This window comes from Zonotrichia albicollis, chromosome 5 (genome assembly GCF_047830755.1).
Source record: "Zonotrichia albicollis isolate bZonAlb1 chromosome 5, bZonAlb1.hap1, whole genome shotgun sequence".
NCBI classification, from domain to species: domain Eukaryota; kingdom Metazoa; phylum Chordata; class Aves; order Passeriformes; family Passerellidae; genus Zonotrichia; species Zonotrichia albicollis.
This window is the reverse complement of record NC_133823.1, coordinates 45,030,494-45,053,989: the sequence shown is the minus strand read 5'-3', so window position 1 is coordinate 45,053,989 and position 23,496 is coordinate 45,030,494. Positions and strand designations below refer to the sequence as shown.

The 23,496-nt window shown below is 37.6% G+C and overlaps 1 long non-coding RNA gene across 1 annotated transcript in view; it reads left to right on the top strand.

Moving 5' to 3' along the window:
• Positions 1 to 23,496, top strand: part of LOC113459646 (uncharacterized) — a 196,005-nt gene that overhangs the window by 131,224 nt on the left and 41,285 nt on the right. The window contains exon 3 of the long non-coding RNA XR_003381081.2: positions 17,433 to 17,995. This is a non-coding gene — a long non-coding RNA (uncharacterized LOC113459646). The remainder of the gene's footprint in view (positions 1 to 17,432; positions 17,996 to 23,496) is intronic.

The following is a 23,496-nucleotide window of genomic DNA, read 5'->3' as shown; positions in this document are numbered from 1 at the left end:
CCCAGTACATTCAAGATTATAAACCATGGCCAACTCTTTGCTTTGAAAATTATTTGACATCTTCAAATCTATAAAGTAGTATGGGAAGAAAACCTCAAAAATTAGATTAGTTTCTGTCTCATGACAAATAGTGGAATTTGATCAGAAATCTTCAATCAAAATGAAATCTCAACAGAAAATATGTTCTCCATGGAACCGGCTGTACTTTGATTTTATCAACCTTTTATTGCTTTACCTATTTTTTTCATGAAAAAGTATTCTTCGTGTAGACAAAAAAATGAAAAGCCTTTGTACAAGCCTAAGCAAAGCAATGTGAAGGATTTATTTTTAATTCGTTTTATAAGGTCATCTAACCAATGTGATTGGAAAATGCATATTAAGACACAATTGGACAGTGTTATGCAAAATTTCATTCCATGTCACTCTAGCTGACATTGCTAACAGAAATGCTTGGCTATACTACAAATTCTCTGCTTGGTTAGTCATGCCTGAACCTGAAAATCAGAGCTGAGGGACAAAAAAATGTGAATTCAACCTTTTACAAATAACTGTATTTAGACTGATATCCAAAATTCAGTGAAATTATTTTAATTTTTCTATTATATTACTTTGTAATTATATGTAAGTACATTTTAGAAAGAAGAAGAGGGAGTTTGTTTTTATTGTGAAATTTCAAACCTAAAAGTTACAAAATGTACTTTTAAAAGAAATTGTACAGAATAGTATTTCCCTGAAATATTGAATTAAAACAATTCTTTGGTTTTGATGAAAAAAAATAATATTTGCGTGCATAATATCTGGCTATCTCTAAAGAACACTGCTATTATTAATAGGAATGTGTGTGTGAGCTTGTGTCTGTGCATGCAAAGCAATCACTGCACTTCTGAATTTGATAAGAAAAGGTTACACTCAGTATGGAAGTACCAGCAAAGCACAACTTATATTCAAGATAGCTTTTAAAATAATAAACCATTCCATGGATCAGGAGGGAATGATCATATTTGTCTGCTCTGAGTAGTGTATCAATGAGAAACCGTGACTGCTTGCAGCCATCAGACCTGTGCTGCTCCCTGATGACGATGCTGTCTAGCCCCAACAGACTCCATCAGCCATCAAGAAGTTGCAGGCTTTGTTAGAAAAGCCAGCTGTCGTCCATGTAACCCTGCTGTGGAAAGCTGAATTCTCTTGTAAATAAATCTCTTCTTTTCCTTGTTGAGATTCATTTTTGGTGACTTGTTTCTGCGGTAAACAATGAGCCATCTCGTCAGTCTACACTGGGGAAGGGGTGAGATGCACAGCGAGGGGGAGAAGGAGCTGCAGCATCTCCCAGTGCATTTTCTGCCTTGGGACTATCAGTGGATCATGATGCTTTTAGTGATATGTGCCACACAGAGAACTTCCCAGTGAGGTAGGAATGGCCAATTGATTTAATTAATTATCTTAAGGAGGTCTGTAGTTTGGCATCTGTAATGAAAGATATGGTGGCCTTAGGTCTTCTCACAGTTTTGCATTGTGAAATACTGATCTTTCAGGAACTGTGCAGACAATAATCTACCTTGACAGAGACACAAACTTCCTTATTCACTGTCTTTTCTGGCCTTATCACTCTTGCCTGCAGTGGGACTCTCATATGGCGAATAAAATTTTTAAGAATTTGATTGCAAGACCTCATTTTTCTTTAGAGCTAGTAAAAGATAATGCAATTCTGCAAAACTATTTCTCATGCCTTTTTTAATTTTCATGGTCAGATTCCCCACTGAATTCTGCTTCCTTTTCTGCTAATTTGAGCAGAAGAAATAATATAATACATAATCAGGGAACATCTTTCAATAGAGAGCATATTTCATTAATAACAGATTCATCCATGAGGTAAGAGTAATATACTTTTGTGGATATTGCTGTTCAAGTGATTGTGGGTTTTGTTCCAAAAGGATGATAGGGCTGTCTTCTTTTGTTTGATATCTGACCAGAATCTAATCTGTTTCATTTGTGACCTTATCTTTCCATTGCCACAATGTTACATTACAATTTGTTGATTCTTCTTTGAGGATATCTAGAATGTCATTTATGTGTTAAATAAACTAAACCTATCCAAACACATCAGGCCTTTATGGACATATCACTTTTGTCAAATTCTTCTTTCCAATGAAACAATAGACTGTTTCCAAGTTGCTTGACAAAGGGAATTAAATTTATCAAAGCCTAAACTAAGTCTTTATCTTGTTGGAACCTGTGTTCCCCTATATATACAAATAACAGTTTAGAAGTGCTTCTATCTTTTCAAGTTAGATGTTTTCAAACATGAACAGCATGGCTATTTCTTCTGGCAGGGAATCAAACTTCTTCAAAGGGATCAAATCAAAACACTCGGAAGCTTTTGAATTTCTCTTCTGGCACAGTTTAGGCAAATATGAACATTTAACATTCAAAACCATGTTAGAACTCAATATGCCACTTGCTGCTCATGTGTCCACATTTCTATGACAGATACTCTCTCACATACAAGCTTTTCCAGAGCTTTCTGACTTGCTTAGTTTCAGAGAAGTCTTAATAATACAGTGTGAGCAATTTCTTCCATTTTCCATTGCTTTTTTTTATCTCTTGTACAGAAAGATCAGAGATAAGACATATCAAACAGTATTGTGAAAGAAAAATTTCTTTGTATTCAAATGTGCCTGGGAATGTAAAGTGGTGGAATTCTACCAAGTAAATCAAGTAACAAACATAAATATTCTGTTAACATCTCTTTTATATGTGTGTGGGAAAGGAAAACAAATATAACATTTTAAAGAAGAAGAAATTTGAGTGACAACAGGCTCTGTAAAGTCTTACTTAATTTTCTAAACATCCATTACTTTCAATATTCATTTTGTAACTGGGGGTGGCAGGTGATCAGGAATGGTTGAAAAGCATGCCTTTAGCTACACTGAAGTTAGGAAACATGGCAGTTCTCCTAAATCCTTTTGTGACTCATTCCTTTCATTTTACAGTGAGAACTATTTTTTCAGTCGCCCAGACTTTATACACACACATATCATTTTGGGACCTATTTCAAGGAAAGGAATTTTTTTTTCAATATTTGCCCTCACAGCATGGTTTGGAGCCCTGGATTTCCTGTGGATGTAGGTGTTTGGAATTCCCTATCAGCCCAAGCACAGGTAAGAAGAGCCAGCTTATCTGACTCTTCCTTAAGAGGTCATCAACTCTTCCTCTTCTCCTGGAAAGGAGTTTAGGTGTTTACTTTGCAAGAATTATTCTCTACTGCCACTTGGATAGAATCCAAAAGGTGAGTGACTCAACAGCAAAAAATGCCAACATCAATATCAGTCATATCTCAAAGTGTCTAATTTCCACCTGAAATTATTCTGATATGTTTGTTGACATCCTTCTGATTGTTATGTGCATTTTTAAAAGCCTGAAAAACCTAGAAAAATATTTCAGCACTTTATCTGCCAAAGCAGTGATGAGTCATAGTAATGAGTACTGATAAAATAGTGACAGCTTTTATACAGATTTAGTCTCAGACACTTTGGAAACTGTAGTTTAAAACCTTCCCAGATCTCAGTATTCCATTGATAAACTAGAAATTAGATCAGGGTGCAATTGGAGTTGGGCATGAAAGAAAGCAGGAGCTATGGAGAGGAGAGGACTTTATCACCTTCCCCTGAAAGAAGGGGAATCTTTGGTGGCAGCCTTACCACTGGATCCCTTGGACTTCCTCCCCTCTTCTCAAGAACTTGGTGCTTTCTTACTGATTTCCAGGATGAATTTCTATTTCCTTCTGTTTTATGCATCTATTTTGAAAGCTTAAAAATGGCCCATTATTTCAGATGGAGTTTGAGGGGGCATCATTTGAGATAGCTCTTGTCCCATAGACCTCATAGTTTACAGACCAGATCCTCCTCTTCCACAAACTGACATTTTTGTTCAAACCTTGCTTTTTAGATGATCCTGAAAGAGCAGCCACTCCTGCTTGAGCAGTCACATATGTAAACATGCATGCTGGATTTCCAGACACTTCCAGAAAAATAAGTGAATTTTTGCTAAAGTACTGGGCTGTGAATTTCTTTTTTTTTTTCAATTAAAAAAATACAAACCACAAATCAACAAACTAGCCAACCAAACAAGCAAACCCCCACTCCCAACAAAACTCCCACTTCCAAACAAACAAACCAAACAAACCACACTAGAAAAGCTCTCCCCTTTCCTGTCATGGTCACATTTCTGCATGAAAATCCTAAAACCACAAATTTCCTTTCCTGGAAAAGGAAGACTTATTTTATTTGTTGTGTTCCTATATTGTGTCAGTTCTCACAGCCATTCTGTATTCTCCGACATTATAGCTCAGTCTCTGTGTTCATTTTTTTTCCCCTAAGTCTCTGCCTTCTCAATAGATGCTAAAAGCAGACTCATTTATCATTCCAATAAGTGAATCAGTTAATCTGAACACTGACTTTCTGAATACTAATTAGAGAATACTTATTTATAGGCATCAAGCAGGATTTTTAGAAACTATATGGGCCATGTCCAGACGACTTAAGGAACTAGAGGTATCTTTTAAGGAACTAAAGACTGAGTAAGAGTTGGCAGCATTTTTCAGCTCCTGAATCTGGAGCCCTCCATGACCCCTTTCAGCTGCATCCTAATATAGCAACAGAATGAGATTCACATATGTTCTTTCCTCCAACCCCAACAACTTGGTTTCCATGGGACAGAAATTCAAGGGGTACTGAAAGGGGTCATGGAGGGCACAAATAGGTCACTGATAGGTGCTAATGGTGAGCAGGGGTGAAGGTGCTAAGGATTCTGTTCTTCCATGAAAAGGCAAAGACTTCAGACAGAATAAAGCATCTAAGCCTGGTAGTGGTGCCAACCAATGTCCTGGGCTGTGTCTGTCTAATGCCAGGGTCTGTAAGACCAAAAGAGCACTACAAGTGCATGTCTCCCATGCACCCAAGATTTGGTTCTGCACAGATGCAGAAGTGCCTAAGCCTCACAGGACTGAGCAGCTTGTTCTGTCATTCCTGCCAAAGCCCTGCTTTCAGTAGCTATGACATCTTCTGCACAAATCTTTGCTGTACATTGCAGATGAAATAGATGTTGTCTATCATGCATCAAACACCTTCTGGCAGGAGTTTTTTCCCGTGTGATCTCTCATTCTTTGGTCACATAGCATTAGATCATTTAAGTATCTGAACACCACAGTTCACACTGTATTACAGCAAAGCTTCCTCTGTCAAAGCAGGTGGGAGAAAAGATTAAAATAAGGACACACAACTGTGTGTGGGGGATGCAGGGCAAATAGAAATGAAAATCTTGATTTCAGCCTTCCCTGTGTGTTGTAATAAAAGACAGCAGTCTATTGGATTATGGTGATAGTAGCTATTGAAATTGGTCCTTGCAGGCAGGAGAAAACACTTTTTGAGAGAATGGTTTGATTGCGAGAGTAAGGACCCGTACTGTCATCTGTCATAGTACAGGTAGGAGCTCTTGCTCTGGCATCAAGCAAAACTCCAAACTATTAAAGAAAAGGTGAAGCTTAGAAACAAGCTCTGTTCAGTTTGGCTTTTTTTTCCCCTTAGCCCAGCGTTTTCAACCAATTATGATTAAATAAATATATGATTCTTATTTTGATCTGTCCAAAGTCTCTTAGAAACTTGGGTCTCATTCCAATGGCCACTGGAGTAGAAACTGTTCTTATTATTTTTATTCTAATGACTTAATGGTGGCATGAATATAATTGAAAGAATTGAAAGACAATCACATTTGTAGAAAATTAAAAATTTCTGATTAAACCATTGTTGACTTAGGAAAGCCTTTTTAATTTGGTGTAAAATTATAGTAAATTTAATGAAGAAGTAAATTTTGAATTCTAAAAAATAAACTACATCTTTCTGGCATATAAATCATGAGGGGCACTTTCTTAAGTGCTCTATGATGACCTGGAATTGTCCTATTTTAGTCTTACTGAACATTTGGGAATGTTCAGGAATGCTTTGGGTTTTATTTTTAGGGGCAGAAGAGAGCTATTTATTGCCTGTTCTTAAAAGGGACAGGTAAAAAACAGTAGCCCTACTTGTTTATTTTTGGATCTGTAAATGCAAGTGCACAGTTTCTATAGATACCACTGGGTAATCCAGCAGAAATGTAGGCTGCTCTGAATGGAGAGCTCAAAAGCAAGACAGACCAACCTGCTCAGGGGGGCTGTAAATGTCCATTTTGTGCTACCTTAATGACTCATGCTTTGAGAAGTATATTTGTTACTGTGAAATTTTCAGATGTTTATTCCAAATATCCTCCCCATATCAATTTAAATCTGAAAATTTCAGCATACTGAAATGTATCACCATCCTTTGCTTCAAAAATGAACAGAGAATTCAAAGCAATTTCATAACTGCTTCAGAGTTCCCATGTTTGAAAGAGACCATAGGAAAGAGACTTTTGTATTGATTAAAATGTGTTGCTTTCTTTTCCTTCTCCTTAATGTCATGAGGTGGCCTTTGATGTCTGTGTTGATAACTTATCAAAAGTGGGTGATGTCTGGAAAACAAAGTGAGCCAGCTTTGGAATTTAACTGCCCCTTGCTCAAAATATTTCTCTGCTTATTGCAGTGGAAGTCCATGCTTTATCCTAATATGTAAAAGGAGTGTTCATACAGGAATGACCAAGAAGAATGCAGAGAACACTTCTAAACTTTTACTCAGGCATATTGAGACGCAAGTTTTCTGCAAACACTGAACTTGTTTTTCTAGGCAAGATGAAGTCCAGAGATGGTTATGGTCATCACTGAGATGTATGGAAAGACATTATTAGGATGCTGTGCTTGTTTTGTCACTTTCTCATTCAGTTTTCTCTATGATCATCTTGAAAATATATTTCCCAGCTTTAGTGAGTCTATTAGATCTGAGGATTGGGTCAAATTCCTGCCATTAACAACAATAAAAAAAGAAAGAAAATATTGACAGGTACCAATTTCTAAATTTTGCAATCAAGTTTTACTTTATAGAGGACAAATGCATGCAAATATAGTCAAGTCATCCATTAATTCATTTGCTTTAGAAGTGTAGCAGTTAATTTTTTTTTCTGTCAATACAGCCCTTGACTGCAGTTAAAGGACATCCAATAAAGAGACAATGGTACATTGTCACTTATAAGCATGTTCTTTTACTGTAATTTTTAATTTTGTAAACTCAGTTTAAGACGTGGGACTTCATAAAAGAAAAAAAAAGAGTAATCAATCATATTTTAAAAAATTTTGCTGGTATTTTTAGATTTACTATCTTAGGCACACATAAGAGATTCATTTGGTGTACCAAAAAAAACTTGCATATATATTTTTCCAGTTACATTGAACTAGAAATATTTGTTCTCTTACATAATAACACTTTGAGGCTGACAATGATTACTTCAAGTTTAATTAGCTAATTGATCTTCATTGCCTTTGTCTTCTGCCTTCCTTACTGCTTTTGCACCTTTCATGTGCAAATTTATCTTTGGCATAAATACACTGGCCTTCAGCCAAAATATCTCAGAGTTTTCTATTGGATCTTTCAATTTTCAGCAGCCTGTAAGCAGTCAGAAATTGTATAGGATCCTCCAAGAATAAATCAGATGTGGTACTCAAAAAAGTTGATGTAGCAATTGTTTTTTACTTTCTCCATGACAGGTTAGAAAATGGGAGTGCAGGTGGTGCTCTGCTCAATTCTTTCAGGAGCAGTGATGAATGGTGAAAGGAAAGAGGAAAAATCATGTTACCCATAAGTGGCTTAAGGACTGGTGCCATCAGCTGAATTTAGGGTTTTTTGATCATGGGGCAGCTTTTTGGCACCAGGTCTGCAAGAGTCAGATGGACTTCATCTATCTAGAAAGGGCAGGAGGATTTTAGCCCATGAGTTGGTAGGGCTGATTGAGAGGGCTTTAAACCTGGTTCAAAGTGGGGTGGGGATGAAATCAGGCTCTTTAGAGATGAGCCTAGGGGTAGTAAGCCAGACTTGGGGTTGGACCCTTCTTCCAGGTGACTAGCACTAGGACAAGAGGACACAGTCTAAACTGCACCAGGAGAGGTTTATGTTAGCCCTTAGGAAGAAGTGAAAAGAAAGTCACAGAAAGTGTGACTAGGCATTGGAATGGGCTGCCAAGGAAGGTGCTGGAGTCACCGTCCCTGGACATGTTTAAGAAATGACTGTAAAGGGCACTTGATGCCGTGGTCTGGTTGACAAGGTGCTGTTAGGTCACAGGTTGGACTTCATGATCTCAAACTTCTTTTCCAACCTAGCTGATTCTGTGATTCACTGATCCTCAGTAGTTTTTTGACTAAATAATCTTTTACATCAAAAAAATCCTAAATTCTCCCTTATTTTCCAAGGCTGACGGATACCTGCATTATATTCAGAGCCCATCCACTAAAAAACACCAATATTTTCTAACCTGAAGGTATTATTATTATTATTATTATTATTATTATTATTATTATTATTATTATTATTGTATACAGATCACTTTCTCTAAATTTCACCCTAAGATGAGCAACCTAGGGATCCAAAATAAATGTAAATGAGGACAGTAGAAAGACATTGTTCTGTAGCAGAGAAACAACCTTGGGAGTACCTCCTAAACTGGTAGTGGCAGTAGGAGGTCTTGTCGTGGCCAAGCAATCTTTCTTTCTGAAGTTTCTGCAGAGTTAGAACAAAATGACAGAGCAGCAGCCCTTGGCTAATTGCTGCAGAGCATTTTAGCAGTGATTTACAGTGGCATATTTAAATGTATACATTAATTTGTACAGATAAAATGCTTGGCTATCACAAAGATATTTTTATTGTGGATCAGAATAATAGCCCTGACTCGTCCATATTGGTGACATTTCCAAGCTTGTGTATTGTTGAGAAGCTAACATCCCATTCAGTATTTGACAGCCAGGGAGTCAAGGCTGACAGTTACCATCTCTTCTATGTGGCGCCTAAGGCTAGGATTTGTCTCTGGTTTCATTTATTAGTTATATAACCCACATGCTATTTTTGAGCTATTAAAAAAAAAAAAAAAAAAAAAAAGGAAAAGAAAGAAAAGAAAAAAAAGCCAATGTAGGGAAAAAGAAATCCCCATCTGGGAATTACCCACCAGGTAGCTACACACAGTGGACTGATCTACATATGCATGTATTAATTTTCATTTAAAATGTTCGTGCCAGTGAAAACAGAGCCAATGAAACCTTTTAGGTTTATGTAACAATGATAAATGTACTGCAACAGTTACAGGCAAGCACAGGACCCCTGAGATTCATAGGTTCTTTGTCTCTTCTTTTAAAACATCCTAACTAGAAAAGCTCAATTGCAGCACAGTATCTATATTTTGCCACAAGATTTTGCTTATTTTTATCTAATGCCTTAGTTTGTATGGCCTGAGTCATGTCCAAATCATAAGCTGAATCTGAATCTTATATTCTACCCGATTCCAAGTTTTTGTTACATTAGTAAGGGGAAGAAAACAGTGCAGTGCCATAAGTTATGACAGAGAAATCCACACTCTCACAGTTATTATGGTTTCATCTGAGGCCAGTTTAGAGGAGAGCAGTGAACACAACAGCAAGGGGCATGAAGGAATGAAACTGAGCTAAATAACAGCAAGTCAGATCAAGGCAAGTGTGGGTAAGAATGTCCCCTGTGCCTGCTTCTGCCAACTGCCCCCTGTGCTGACAATGGGAAATGCAGCCCTCTTAGCCCTGATATTGCTTTTGGTGTGGTGCATCCTTCAGTCCCTGTGAGAGCACCGCCTTTCCTTTGCAGACAGATTTGCTCATCAGTGCCGTGAGAGACACCGTGGCAGCATTTTGAACCTGCTGCACAGGCAGCCCATGGCTCTGCGCTCAAGTCAAAGAGTAGCAGAGACATAGGCAGTGGTGTGAAGAAGGGAGGTGGGAGGGGGGGAGGACAAAGCAATAAAATAAATGAGATAGGGAAAAGGAAAAGCTTGTGAAGCAATGTTTGGTTTAAATAGGTGAATGGATAGCTGCTGCTGGTGCAGCTGCTGAGTGTCACTCTCCTGTGGGGTCAGAGAGGGATTCAGTCTGTCAGCAGGTGCTGCAGCTCATCCCTTCTCACAGGGCGGGCCTGCAGCCTTTTGCTGTCACAGGCAGTGTCCCACCAGCCGCTGTAAATTTGTCATTGTAGTGGAAACTGAGACGACTTTCACCTTTTGAAAGTTTTGTGCAAGTAAACACAAGTTCAGTTAGGTTTTGCAATTTAAGATTAAAACTTGAGAGATCAGTTAAATTTAGTTTCCTGGCTGTTTATCAGTTCTCTGGCTAAAGACACTCTAGGGAATACTTAAGTCAGGTTATCCAGGTAAGTTTCTTTTTTTGTTGTTGTTGTTGTAAAAGAAGTATGATATAAAAAGCAGAGCCAGCAGAGCAAATCACCTTGCCTTATAACTGCCTGTCACAGCAAGATACAGCTGAAAACCAGAAACACTTCAGCTTTGTCAGCAGAAGAACCTATGCATTATCTCTTACTGAAACTAACATTTTTTACTCTACCTAATGATTAAACAAAGATGATAGCAGTAATAGAGCACTATCAGCTGAAAATAGTCTAAAAGTGTAGTCTGCAAAACTCTGTCTCCATCATCAATATAGACATACCTGTTTCAGTGCAGAAAATAACATTTCACCATGATGAAAATGTGAATCAGATTTTCAGGTTCAATTGTTTCATTATTTTGCTTTCTTTTCATTAGTTCTGCCTATAGATCACAGCTTAGATTTTCATTTGGGCATTTTTGTGTGTTCAATGTAATACTGCTTCCTTCAAATTGACAAATGGGTTTTCTGCATACTTTCATGCAGTAAGTTAACTCTCTTGCTGCAGGCCTTAATGAAATCATAATTTTGCTTTGTTATATTTTGCTTTGTCATATTGAACATGAGTTTGATTTCACAGAACTATTTAGGCTGTAAAATACTTCCAAGATCACTGATCTCAAGCTTTGACCCATAACGATCTTGTCAATGACCACAGCACAAAGTGCCACACCCAGTCTTGAACACCTCTGAAGATGGTGACTCCATCACCTCCCTGGGCAGCACATTCCAATGCTTGACCACCTTTTCTGTAAAGAAATTCTTTATAATGTCCAACCTGAATCTCTCTTGGCACAGTTTGAGGCCATGTCCTGTCATTCTGTCACCAATTACCCGGGGGACCAATCCCCACCAGGCTCCTACCTCCTTTCAGGCAGTTGTGGAGAGTGATAAGGTCTCCCTCAAGATTCCTCTTTTCCAGGCTAAACAGCTTCAACTCCCTCAGCTGCTCCTTGTAAGGCTTACTCTCTACACCCTTCCCCATTCTCCAGCCCTTCAATGTCTTTCTCACTGTGAGGGGCCCAGAGCTGGACACAGATTTTATCTGCAGCCCCTCATCCTGCTGGCCACACTATTGCTGATACAGACCAGGGTGCCAGTGGCCTTCTTGGCCACCTGAGCACATCTGGCTCATGTTCAGCCAGGAAAGGACACCCAGGTCCTTTTCTACTGGGTACTTTCCAAAGACTCTGCCCCCAACCTGTAGTGTTATTGTTCTGACCCAAGTGCAAAGCCTGGCACTTGGCCTTGATGGACCTCATACCACTGTCCTTGGCCCCTTGACCCAGCCTAAAAGTTGAATCTTACCTGAGATGCTAAGTCTTACATTGCAGTATCAGAGTGCTTTCATTCAGGTAGAAATAGATAGAGACAAGACAGATACAGTTCTAGATCATATATATGGAGATTTATTTAGTCCACAAAAACCTCCAAATCCAAACTGGGATTGTATGAAAAATATTCATGTCTTCAATAAATTTAATTATGGGCGCAATTTGTGCAGCATCTTTCCCAAATATTGTGCTGCTGTGAAATATCACTAGAGAATATTCTATAGAATTTTTTTACCCTGGGAAGACTTCTCTGTTCTACCACTGCCCAAGATACAGATTGAGACCCATTGGTATGTTCTTCGGTTCACTTACAGATCTGTCTTTCCTGCACAGTGAAGAGGAAGTCAAAGCAAAATTTTCAAAATCAGTTCTCTGTAGAATTATGATTATAATGTGATTGATTCTATTATCTAATATTTCAATATGTCTCATTTTTCTTAAAGCTATGAAATGCATCTACCCCTGCTCTTTGGAAAACATGAAGAGACTTTGAAATTGAAGGGATCAGTTTAAGTTGAATAACATGGGATTTTTTTGTATACAACATAAGAATGAGGTTAGCCTGAGCTTAAATTCCCTACCTTATATCCCCTATCCTATTCCCTAAAGGGAATTATTATTATTTTATTCAGCTCTCCAAGATAGCTTGTCTGGTTATTTTGATTCACTAACAATTCTGCCTGAAATACATTCTGATTATTGGCCACATGTTGTGACAAATCTTTGGCAGCCCATCTGTGCCATGACCTGCAGCTCAGTCTGAAAATTTTAGTGGTACATTGGTTCTAGTTAATTTAGATTGTTTTTCATGCCATTGCCTACAAGCATACCATATGTAGACAAAAGGGAAAAAAAAAACAAAAAAACAAAACCAATAAAGCCCTCAAAGCTGATCACATATATCTGAAATAACAGTCTGTGAAAGTGGTAGTCTAAAGAAAGTGAGTTCTTATCAGGGTCTTATGGCTCTAAGCCATACTGTAATGGCATTATCTGCCTAGAGCTAGAAATCTTTTGGCAATTTCCAGCCTCTTTGGAACTGTCAGTCTGATATGTGTGACAAGGTAATTTGCATAATTTTGCAGTGTTGTTGCATACCACTTGTTTAAAGCAAAAAGAGGGGGTTCGTGTTCCATAACCTATTTTTTCTCTGGGAAGGAAAGCAGCCAACTCAACAAGCAGCCCCCATATACGATGAATGTGGGAGTGCAATGGCGGCCTTCACCCCTGCCTTATGGAGGCTTGAAACCTGTACTGTTCTAACAGTTTTGGCTTGGGGGCTGGCTCAAAATGCAAATGTTGTCCACAATAAAACTTTCTATTTGTGCAGAAGTTTGAAAGAAAAACAATGTCCAGGCAAAACACAAGATATGTGAGATTTGGGGTGACTGCCTGCTCCCTTGTTTTTCTTGTGATAGTTTCCAAAAGCTTTTCAGCTGGTCAGCTGTGATCACCTCTCCAGTGAGAACAGAAGACAGAGGCTAAATCATGCAACCATACAATGCTCTCAGGAGAAGCAAAGCAGTGGGGAAGGTCATTCATATCAAGGGGTGTAAATGAGGGCAGAAAGAAAACAGTTATTATGATGAAGCACTAGAGAAATCAAACCTAGTAGAAATATTTGGTATTTGTGCTGACACTTCTCGGTTTTCCCTCAGCTTCAAAAGAAAAAAAAATCTCACAAAGAAATAGTAGCAACCTTGACAGAACAAAAGGGAAAAAATTCTTTAGCTGAAATCAATTTTACATCCAATAATTTAGACAGGGATTTTGAACAGCCCTTATTTATATCTTGCAGGTCCTGCAGAACAAACATATAATCAGTGAAATGGTTCATCTATAGTTTTCAGGTATTATAGGTGCCTTGAAGTGTTCAGTATAGTTCAACCTATATAGCAGAAACCCTTTACAAAATAATTCTATTCTGCCACATAACTCCAGCACTGGAGAATACAAGGGACTCCTTCAGAAATTTCATAGGAATGATTTCCACCGTGGGTTCACCTCCAAGTCTGTTCATCTGCAAATAATTTAAGCTTAATTTACATTACCGAAGTAGAAAATGTTTATAACACACCTTATCACTGAGAGATGTAAGTATGACACAGTGAGTTGGAAGATGTGACAACATTAGACATGCATGCAAGTATGTTTTAGATATTCATGAACAGCTATAGAGCAAGTTTAATTTAGAACCTATAGTGCTTTCTTTTACCAGATCCCAGAGGAGTGCTTGGAATGAAGTTGGCAGGAAGTAGAAAGAGACCTTTTTTCAAGAAAACATAGGTATAAAACAAAAATAGTCAGGTAAAGGGATTCTTTAGATGGTCAGAATATCTTTGAAAATTCCTCATGCTGGATTTACTGTGGTGTATTTCTGGGTGATTTCATTTGAAAAAGAAGTGTAGGAAATTAGATTTTGGCTGCATTGATAGTGTTCATGGCAGTACTAATTTCCTCCTTTTTTGTTACATTCTAGACTACAGATATCCACATAGTAGAAGAAATTCAGCAGTCGTCATATACTTATCAATGCTAGAAAAATTTCCATGACCATGGTACAGCATTAAAAAAAATCAAAATTTGCCAACACTTTAGCACATTGTATGGATTGTCTTGTCTAAATATAGACAGTTCTCTGATGCCACAACTTGCTGTCAATAAGTACTGAAACTCAATAGCACAAGACTAGACCTATGCTTTTGGTATGAATAATGAGCTAAATGACTTTCTCATCTTCCTTAAAATATTGCATGAATAAACTGATCTGTTTTCATTTAAGTATTTTTTTCAAAGCCTGTGTAGGATCTGCCCTCATTAAAACCCTAGTGCCTACAACTCCCCTTTCACAGCATCTAATTCACTTTATTTCCAGCAGAAAATTGACTTCACCCTGCACCACCACATCGTGAAAGTGACAGCCAAAACCTGCTCAGAGTCTTAAATGACACAGGCAGACTTGAATGTTGCCAGTCAAATGATGGGTGTCCATGGTGAAGCTGATTCTCATGTACGAAGGCAGAGGAGGGGCTGAGGACAGGAAATTTGGTGCTGTGCAGGAGCATGGCATGGCATGGCATGCCTTCTTCCATGTGCTTCAAAAGCCTTGATAGGCATCTCATCAGGGTCACACAGACAACAAGACACAGTCCTTATAAAGTAGGTATGCTGAGGTTGGAGGATCTGGTACTTTACAATGTAAATTCTTAGCAAGCGCTTACTTTCATGCCTTTTATCTTTTTGTAGTTTGTATGGATTTGCAGAACTCTGAAAATAATAGTAGAATATGGCAGTGCAAATATTTGCCTTAATTTTGCATCCTGCATGAAATAAGGACTCTATAACATACTCAGATTTGGAGTGTCAGCTCTTGTTTCTTTAATGAGATTTTGCTAGTTGTGGTGCATTCAAAAAAGAAAAACAAACAAAAGAGCCCCACCAACCAAAAACAGAACAAAATATTTAAATTTATATATTATTATAGAACTATAAAGACAGAGTAAATATGTTTTAAACAATTTTAGTTTAAATGTAGTTTAAATGTAAGGCAACAGATTAAATACACTGAGCACTGCTTCAATTGCAGCATCTATAATTATTCAATTATTTTACAATGTTATTCTGCATTAATTTCTTTTCTGAGCAAATATTTTTTGCAGTTTTTGGAATTAGCAAATGTAGAGTTGTCAAAGTTTGTACAACTGACTGTTGGAGTGCTAGATAGGCATTTTGAATAAAAAGCAAACCAGAAGGAGGATCAAGCTTCAGCTTCCTCAAGAATGAAGAATTTCAAGTATTTTTTCCAGTTTTATGGATGTATTAGTACTTAAATATATGTCTGCTAACTCCATTATCTACTTGTCACATAATTGCCCAGAGTAGCCAGGACATTTTATTTTTCATAAATAATAACACTTTTAATGTTTGAAAAACATAAGTAACACTACTCAATTTTCCTTGTCTCCTTTGTTATTATGGCAATGCAATTATGTATCTCTGTTTGATAACTCCTGCCGAATAGAAAATCTGATTTTTTTTTACCAATCAATGCCTTTAAATCCGATGGTATCTTGCCTTTTTTCAGTGTTTCAGTTCCTGACCTTGCAGTCGGTGCCTTGTTGTGCCCTTATCTGAACTGTTCTCAGCATGGATTTTCTCATCTATCAGGCAGAAGCTAAACTGCTGCCTATCTGCAGGCCTCGTGGTCAGAACATGCTAAAAAAAAAATACGTAATAAGGATACATTTAAAAGAACAAAAACTTTTTCAAACACTAATCAAATAAAAGGATTTCCCCCTGAGTTTAGGAGGAACTTTAGTTCTTCAGATGTTCCCTTGCTTGCCTCTGTCTCCCTTACCTGAGCTTCTCTTTCCTCTCTCCTAAAGAACTGGTCTCTTCCCTTTTCCCTTCTGAAGCAAAGATGTGCACTGTACATCTTCTGGCATCCCTTCAGCTCCTGCATGCCTGCTGGAATTGCATGAAGATCTAGGCAGTTGGGTTGGGATTAAATGCCTATTCTGGTTCTCCTGGATGGCAATTATCCTCAGGAAATTCTTTCAGCCTTTTCTTTTTGTTTTGGAAATGGATAGCTATTAATTTAAAATAATTGTGTGAATCAGGCAGCCTGTTGTAGTCTGTGGAGCTGAGAATTTAGAGTCAAATTATCCATGAAAATAGCTCTCAGTAGACCTACATTAGGAGGCAATATGTCTTTTGGTTTTCAGGTAATACATTATTTCTGTGAACTTTATAATTAAAGTGTACGCAAACTTGTTACTAAATCACTGTATTGACTAGGTTGCTGTACAAATACTAATGACTCCATCTCTCTTATTTCTTGTAAAAGAGCACTAATGTCTTTTTTTATTGCCATAAGACAAAGGCTCCATGAAACAGTATTATGGTTATAGACTGCAACTTAATATATTTGAGTGTACCTTGAGATAATATGTACTCTTTTACTTAATATCCATCTGACTTCTAGCATAAATTGTGTTCTCTGTACTTGTTGTTTGGGGGGCATGTTAAAGGAAAGCATTAGACAAATGGTTGAAGTGACAGTCATGGATTTATGAGAAATTTGGCATGGCAGGATGTGAAGACTTGTCTGAAAACTTAATGCTGACTCTCTGTGGGCAGTTCTCTCTTTTTGCCCCCACTAGAGTTTGATCTTTCATTTTCAGGAAATGTGTTGTTGTTTTTTTTTTTTTTTTTAATCTGTAATTAATCAGGTAACAGAATGTAATTGAAATACTAATTACATTTGCTTATTCAGGTACCAATATTTCTGCTACAGTGTGAGTTGCTTAAGTACCTTTGTGACAGTGGATTTCAAATCCATATTAATCCAATTATCCAGAATATGCCCCAAAATAATTTAGTATCTGCATTCTCCTAAGCCAAATGAAATTACCATTGAAGTTAGTAAGACTTATGAGGAGAAATGTGTAATGTAGACACAATTGGAAATTACAGCTAATTGTATCTGGGTTTGTCATTTTTCTTTTTTCAGATTTTTAGAATGCAAGCTTTGATTTTGTGTCTTTTCTTTTATTTAAATTCTTCCTTTCCATTGCTTGGGACATTCATATTTGATTAAAATGTTCTAGGATAATGCACCATGTTGAAATGTATGGCAGCAAACCAACTTGAGCTTGATGGCATCATATCCTGTATGATAGTTTCTGTGAAGATGATTGCTGACATATTCCTGAGTCTGTTACTTACCATGCGCCATTTTTCTGTAGGCCTACAAGATGTTCCTGGTGCTATCATGCTTGGGACTGATGCAAGGTCTGGAAGTGTAGAACTTGGAAGAAGGAAGGAGACTTGGAATGTGCCACTAAATTTTCAGTTTGGACACAAAGTGAAAGATATTTCCTGCATAAACTAATTGAATGTGGAAACTTATGGAACCATGAAACCTTTTTTCCTTCCAAATGCATCCTTTGGTGGAAAGGAGTACTATGTACAAATGTCCCCTTCTGGAACAGGCCTGGCATGGCATTGCCACACATGCAGTAGCTCTGCCAAACCTGCTACACTTACACAGTTCCCCTCTGTGCTGGCATGAATAAAAATAGGTGATGAAGAATCCTTAGGTAAGCTCACAACTGAAAGAAAATTAAACTGTATCACTAAAAGAAGTTCTCTTGCCCATTAGTCCAAGGTAGCTTTTTTTCCCACCAATCCATTTCTGAGATACTCATTTCTGGACTTACCACACAGCATCTGCCTTGAGCTATAGCTGTTTTAGGATTATGGAGCTGCAACTCACATGCTGACTGTGCAAAACAGAAAATCATAGGAGGTAAATAATCAAAGTGAGAGTCTCTCAGTCCAATGTACTTCTAGACTAAACATAATGCTTTTATTTATTGAGTCCATTGCTTGGATTATTTTCCTTGTCATAATGGAATGGAGCAATTTAGAAGTCTCACAAACTCTCAATTCAACCTGCCCTTGCTTTTACAAAGATGAGAATGAAGTCTTTCTTTTGCTCTGTCGAATCTTTAGAACTAAGGTTATTTTTAACACAGAGAAGGAACAAAACCTTAGATGGGCACTAAGAAGAAATGAGTTTTGGTCAACACAGTGCACATAGTAATGCATTAATTATATAGTTCCACTATAATAAACCATCCTCCCCCTGGCAAGTTGTTCTTACTGATAATAATTAGTGATGGTAATTTGAAATTATAATCTAACATGCCATACCTCACAGGATATCAAATTACTCTTCTGAATAATTGCTGAAATACCAAATCTCCTTGCTGGTTAAGTAAAGTGTGCCTTTCTTTTGCCTCTTTCTCAGGCAAAAAAAAATTTAGAGAAAAAATTTCTTTTGCATTAGAAATAATTGTAATTTCCAAAGACCCAGCATCTCTTAACAGTAAGGCTGAAAGATTGAGGACTTTCAGATGCAGAAAAGATTTCTTAGTGCATGGCTCATGTATTGATAAATGCTCCTTAACATTTTTATTTTGTTCTGCATACAGTACTTCTTTGTCAGTTCTCTATTACCATGAAATTTCATGCTTGTTCAACACATGCTTTATTCCTTTGCTCTGCTAAGATATTGACCAGTAGTACCAAGCAACGAGATACTTTTCATCTTTCCTTAAAGCAGGCTGTGCTTCTGATGAAAAGAAACCAGCAGTGACCTATAATTGTACTTGTAACCAACACAGAGTGTTTAGAAGAGAGACTGTTTATTATTTTAATGATTTTTGTATTTAGTCAGGGCTCCTGGACTTTATGTTGCAGTGAGGTCTTTTGACTTTGAAATATGTTTATTCCCAGCAGACTAAAACATCTTGTGGGTAAGTTTGATTGATAGTGGTATTGTTTAGACCGTTGAACTGGTTTCAACCTAATTAATTTTAATTATTGTGCTGATGCTTTTCTCTCTTCTGGGTATTATATTAAAGTATGTGATGACCATACAATCCTTTTTAGTTTTGAGTTACAGTCTTGGAAGTCAGTTTTATGAAAACCATTAGTAAATTTCATTAGTAAATATTCAGTAAGCAGTGATGGTTTGGGTTATAGAAGCTGTCCCTCTAAAAAACTATTTCATGATTATTCTTACCAATTTTTTGAAAAATTAATTTACAGCTAAAATGATACATTACAGTTTTATTTGTGTGAAACTGAAAAGAAATCAAATCTTGAGGGAAGTGGAGATTGTTGTATTAAGCTTAGTTTTATAGCCACTGGCTGAGTGACTCAACATCTTTTCCAGGTAGATGACTAATAGGAAATCCTATTTTACCCAGCAGTATCAGTAACAGCCCTCTTTGTTTTGGCAAATGAGAGGTCAGATTCACAGATCCTTTTGAAGCATTAGAAAGGGTAAAACTGACCTCACAGGGATGTCTGTTTGCAATTTTAATCTTACAGAATGTCTCATTTATGTTGATGGTCATTGCTTTTGCTTTTTTCTGAACCTTGACATTTTCATTGTTTCCCTGTTTTTAAAAATTAGATGTTTGATGCTGCTACAGATGATCTAATACAGCAACTGAATATCTTGTTATAATTCAAAATACCTTGATAAATGTCAAGTATATAAAAGGAAATGAAATAAAAAGTAAGAAAGCCAAAGGAAAAAGTAACAGCTGACCCCTGGTACAAATGTGTGAGCAATTTTCTAAAGATTTTGTAAGCAAGCTATCTTTAAAAAAGTACTTAAAGTCAAAAATTTATGCAAATATTTCAACTCTCTGACATAAGTTAATAAACACCCTTTAATGTTGCGAGAGGCTAGAGAAAATTATTACTGATTCAAAACAACTGAAGCTGGATGGGGCAGGGCAGTTTCTTCCAAGGTGGAATGGTGCTCTGCTCCACATGGAGCCTCTAGGCCGGCCCAGGATGTCTGTCAGTCACTGGCACAGCTGAAGAAATGCCCCACACGCTGCCCCTGAATCCCAAACGGAGCACCAGAGTGGATGGATTATCAGAAGCCCCAGCTAGGCTGGGTGTGGGGAGAAACAGGAGCAGATGAACATCACAGCCCTGACAAACATCATTGCCATGACCGCATGTGGTCACATCCCTATTGTCCTTGGATTTTAGGGAAGCTGAGCCCATGCTGGATCCAGGGTGGTAGCTATATCTTTCTTTTCTCTCTCTTTTTCTCTTCTCTTTCTCTCCCCTTCTTTTTCCTAATTTCCTCTTCCTGAAATTTGAGTAATTTGAGGTGGATGGATAGTGTTTTCTAATTCAATGCCTCTTGAAATACTTTATTTTGAATGAATGCTGCTTTAAATTTTGCTAAGTTCCTGATCTTCTAAAATTTGCCAGTAAAATTTAGTTTTAACCTTCTGGGAACTTTTTTTGTGTTCTCATTTGCACCACCTCAGGGAAAAGTAGTACATTAAACCCCTTTTAGCAAGACTTGTTAAGTGAGGACAGGGACTTTACAAATGTTTTGGATAAATAGCAAAATAACTTCCCTGAAGGAGAAAACATACATCTCTGTGACACTAGCAGGACCATCTGTAGACCCACCCATCTTAACAACAATTTTGGTTTGCATCAACGTCGTTCTTGCTTTCTACTCAGGGTTCATATCACACAACAGGCACTATTGAGATAGAATATTTGGTCTAGAAATGCATTTGGACTGTCTCTTATGAACAGGCATATTCAGTCTGTTTTGGATGCTTTTGCAGTCTATTATTTTCAGCTCTATTGAGGCACAGTGGAAAACAAATATCCTCAGGGGCTCAGTGCCACCCCAGTTTGATGGTCCTGATTTAATGAGTGCTTCTGATGAGGGACAGTCATTGGAGAACTGTGTGTAGAGAACATATTAATGGCTGTTGTTACTTTGCAGAAGTTCTTTTCCCTCTTCTCACCGAAAAGCTGCTGTTGTGCCCAGTTGTATTGGATGTCACACAGCTGGTTAAAGGGCAAAGGACAATTCTCTGACATCCATCTTTTATATTTCAACTATCTAAGTATAATTTTGTCTTTCAGGATAATCTGAAGTTCAGCTGTATTAATTCACACGTATGGAGGTGCTACTACACATAATGAGATGTGGGCAAACTTCTAATGAGCTAATGAGTAGGAGCAAGATTAGTATCACCTTTCAAAGTGGACACAAAGGTTATAAGAACAGGTTATAAATATAAGGATTATGATCCTAAATATTCTTTCAATCTTCAGTAATGTGCATCTGAGGGTCTGCCTGGGCTAGAAACTGCTTTTGAACATCCTCACCAGATTTGCCTTCCACAAGTTTGTCTGGTTTCCAACTGAACCATGTAAAGCTGTAATGTTCACCACCTTCTGCAGCAAGGACATCCACAGTTTACTTGCCTGCTATGTGAAGAATCTCCTATTTTCTTTGAACTGCATGTATGCTTGCTTCTTTGGGTGCTTCTAACTCATGTCTTCAAAGAGCCTCTGATGAAATACTGTCTCTTTGCCCTTGCCATGTGACTCATCATTTTGTAGGTGTCATATTACGTGCCCCTTGTAGTCCCTCACTCCCAAGTATGGTTATTCATTCATTCCATGGAGATTGACCTGTGGCCTTTGCCATGCTGACTGCTCTTCACAGCTTTCGTACTTACTTTTTAGTAAGTACTTCTTTGAGATAGGTTCAACAGGATTCTTTCTCACAATATCCACACTTTGGATCCACATAATTCCTATTCCACATAATAGGAATCAGAAAGGTAAAAGTGAGATCTCATGGATTGACATAAAGACAATTCAATAATTGAAACATAAAACATAGTCATAAATTGTAATGGAGAGAAAAGAGACAGAAATCAAACCAGAAGGAAGGCAAATTGTTTAAAAACAATTGCTCACAACTAAATGAACAATGCCTAGACAGTCCCCCAGCTGCAGCCCCTGTGGACAGAGACTTCTTCCATCTGTATATGCTGAGCATGATGCCAATGTTATGGGATATTCTTTAGGTTGATGACTTGAGAGGCTGACCTATAGCAGAGGCCAGACAGAGTTAAAGAAGGTATTTATTAAAATTCCTTCAAAGGATACACTTTGGGCAGTACAAGAGCCTGGCCAGGGCTCTGCCTAAAATGGACCCAATATGGTCACAAAATGGACTCCTGGTCACGAATTTTCACCCTTTTATGAGTTTTGGTCCAATTGCAAATTGGGGTTAATTGTTCAATTACAGCTTCAGGTTATGAAATCCCATCCTCCTGGTTCAATTTGCCATTGTTTACGCTTTTTGGGACTGAGGCTATAATGGTTGTCCTTGGTTTTCAAGCTGGAAAAGGATTGTTTTCTCTTTTCTCTTTGTGAAGAGAACTTACTAACACTTCATATTAAGTTCAGAGTCACACACTAAGGCAGTACAAAATTTGAAAAATATGAAAGCTAAACCTTAAGGCATCAAGGTCAGTTGACATCAGCTGTCCTGTCTGTGTCCTCTCCCAGTTCCATGTACGCTCCCAGCCTCCTCTCCTGCTGGGATGGGGAGAGAAGCAGAACAGATCTTGACTCTGAGTAAATTCTTCTCAGCAGTAATGAAAATATCCCTGTGTTACCAACACTTCCCAGCACAAAACCAGAAAATAGCCCCATCCCAGCTACTGTGAAGAGAATTAATCTATTCATATGAAACAAAACCATCACAAAAGGGTTGTGGGGAATAAGAACCACAATTTCAACTAGTAGGACAGAAATCAGGATAACATTTTTAGAATTGGGCAATTTTAATCTACAAAGAGTCAAGGAGCATAAGATACCTTACAGAAGTAAATCTGAAGTATATCTCCAGAGAACAGACCAAAATAAACTAATTCCTTCAATGGAGCACTACAAAACCTTTTATATATTTGCACTGTACTTTCCTATAGCTATGAATACAGTCTATTGATAAAAGCTTTGTGGCATCACTGTATATGTTCGTGAAAGTCAATGCCCCTGTGTTTGACGGACTCTTGTTTCAAAACAAGGTTCCTGCTCTGAAATCTGTTCTTGTGTTCTTTGAAATGCAGTTGCATGAGCCTCACTATGTCTCTTAAGCTACAATTTTGTAATGAAACCATCTTAATGAACATACTAGAAGAGTTGATAGCCTACAACACAGTTTAGAGAAAGCATTCATTTTCTTGTCCTGCAAATTATGTACTCTGGTTTCTGTACTAAAGATAAGCATTTATAAACTTCATTACTGAAATCTAGATGACTACTTACTACAGAAAAAAAAAAATCTTTTTGGTGTTGGTACCAAACTATTTTTTGCATTTGGAATTGACTAATCATGTCTCCTTAAAATCCCCCCATGCTTTACTATGTGCCATAGTTTTGTTTTGT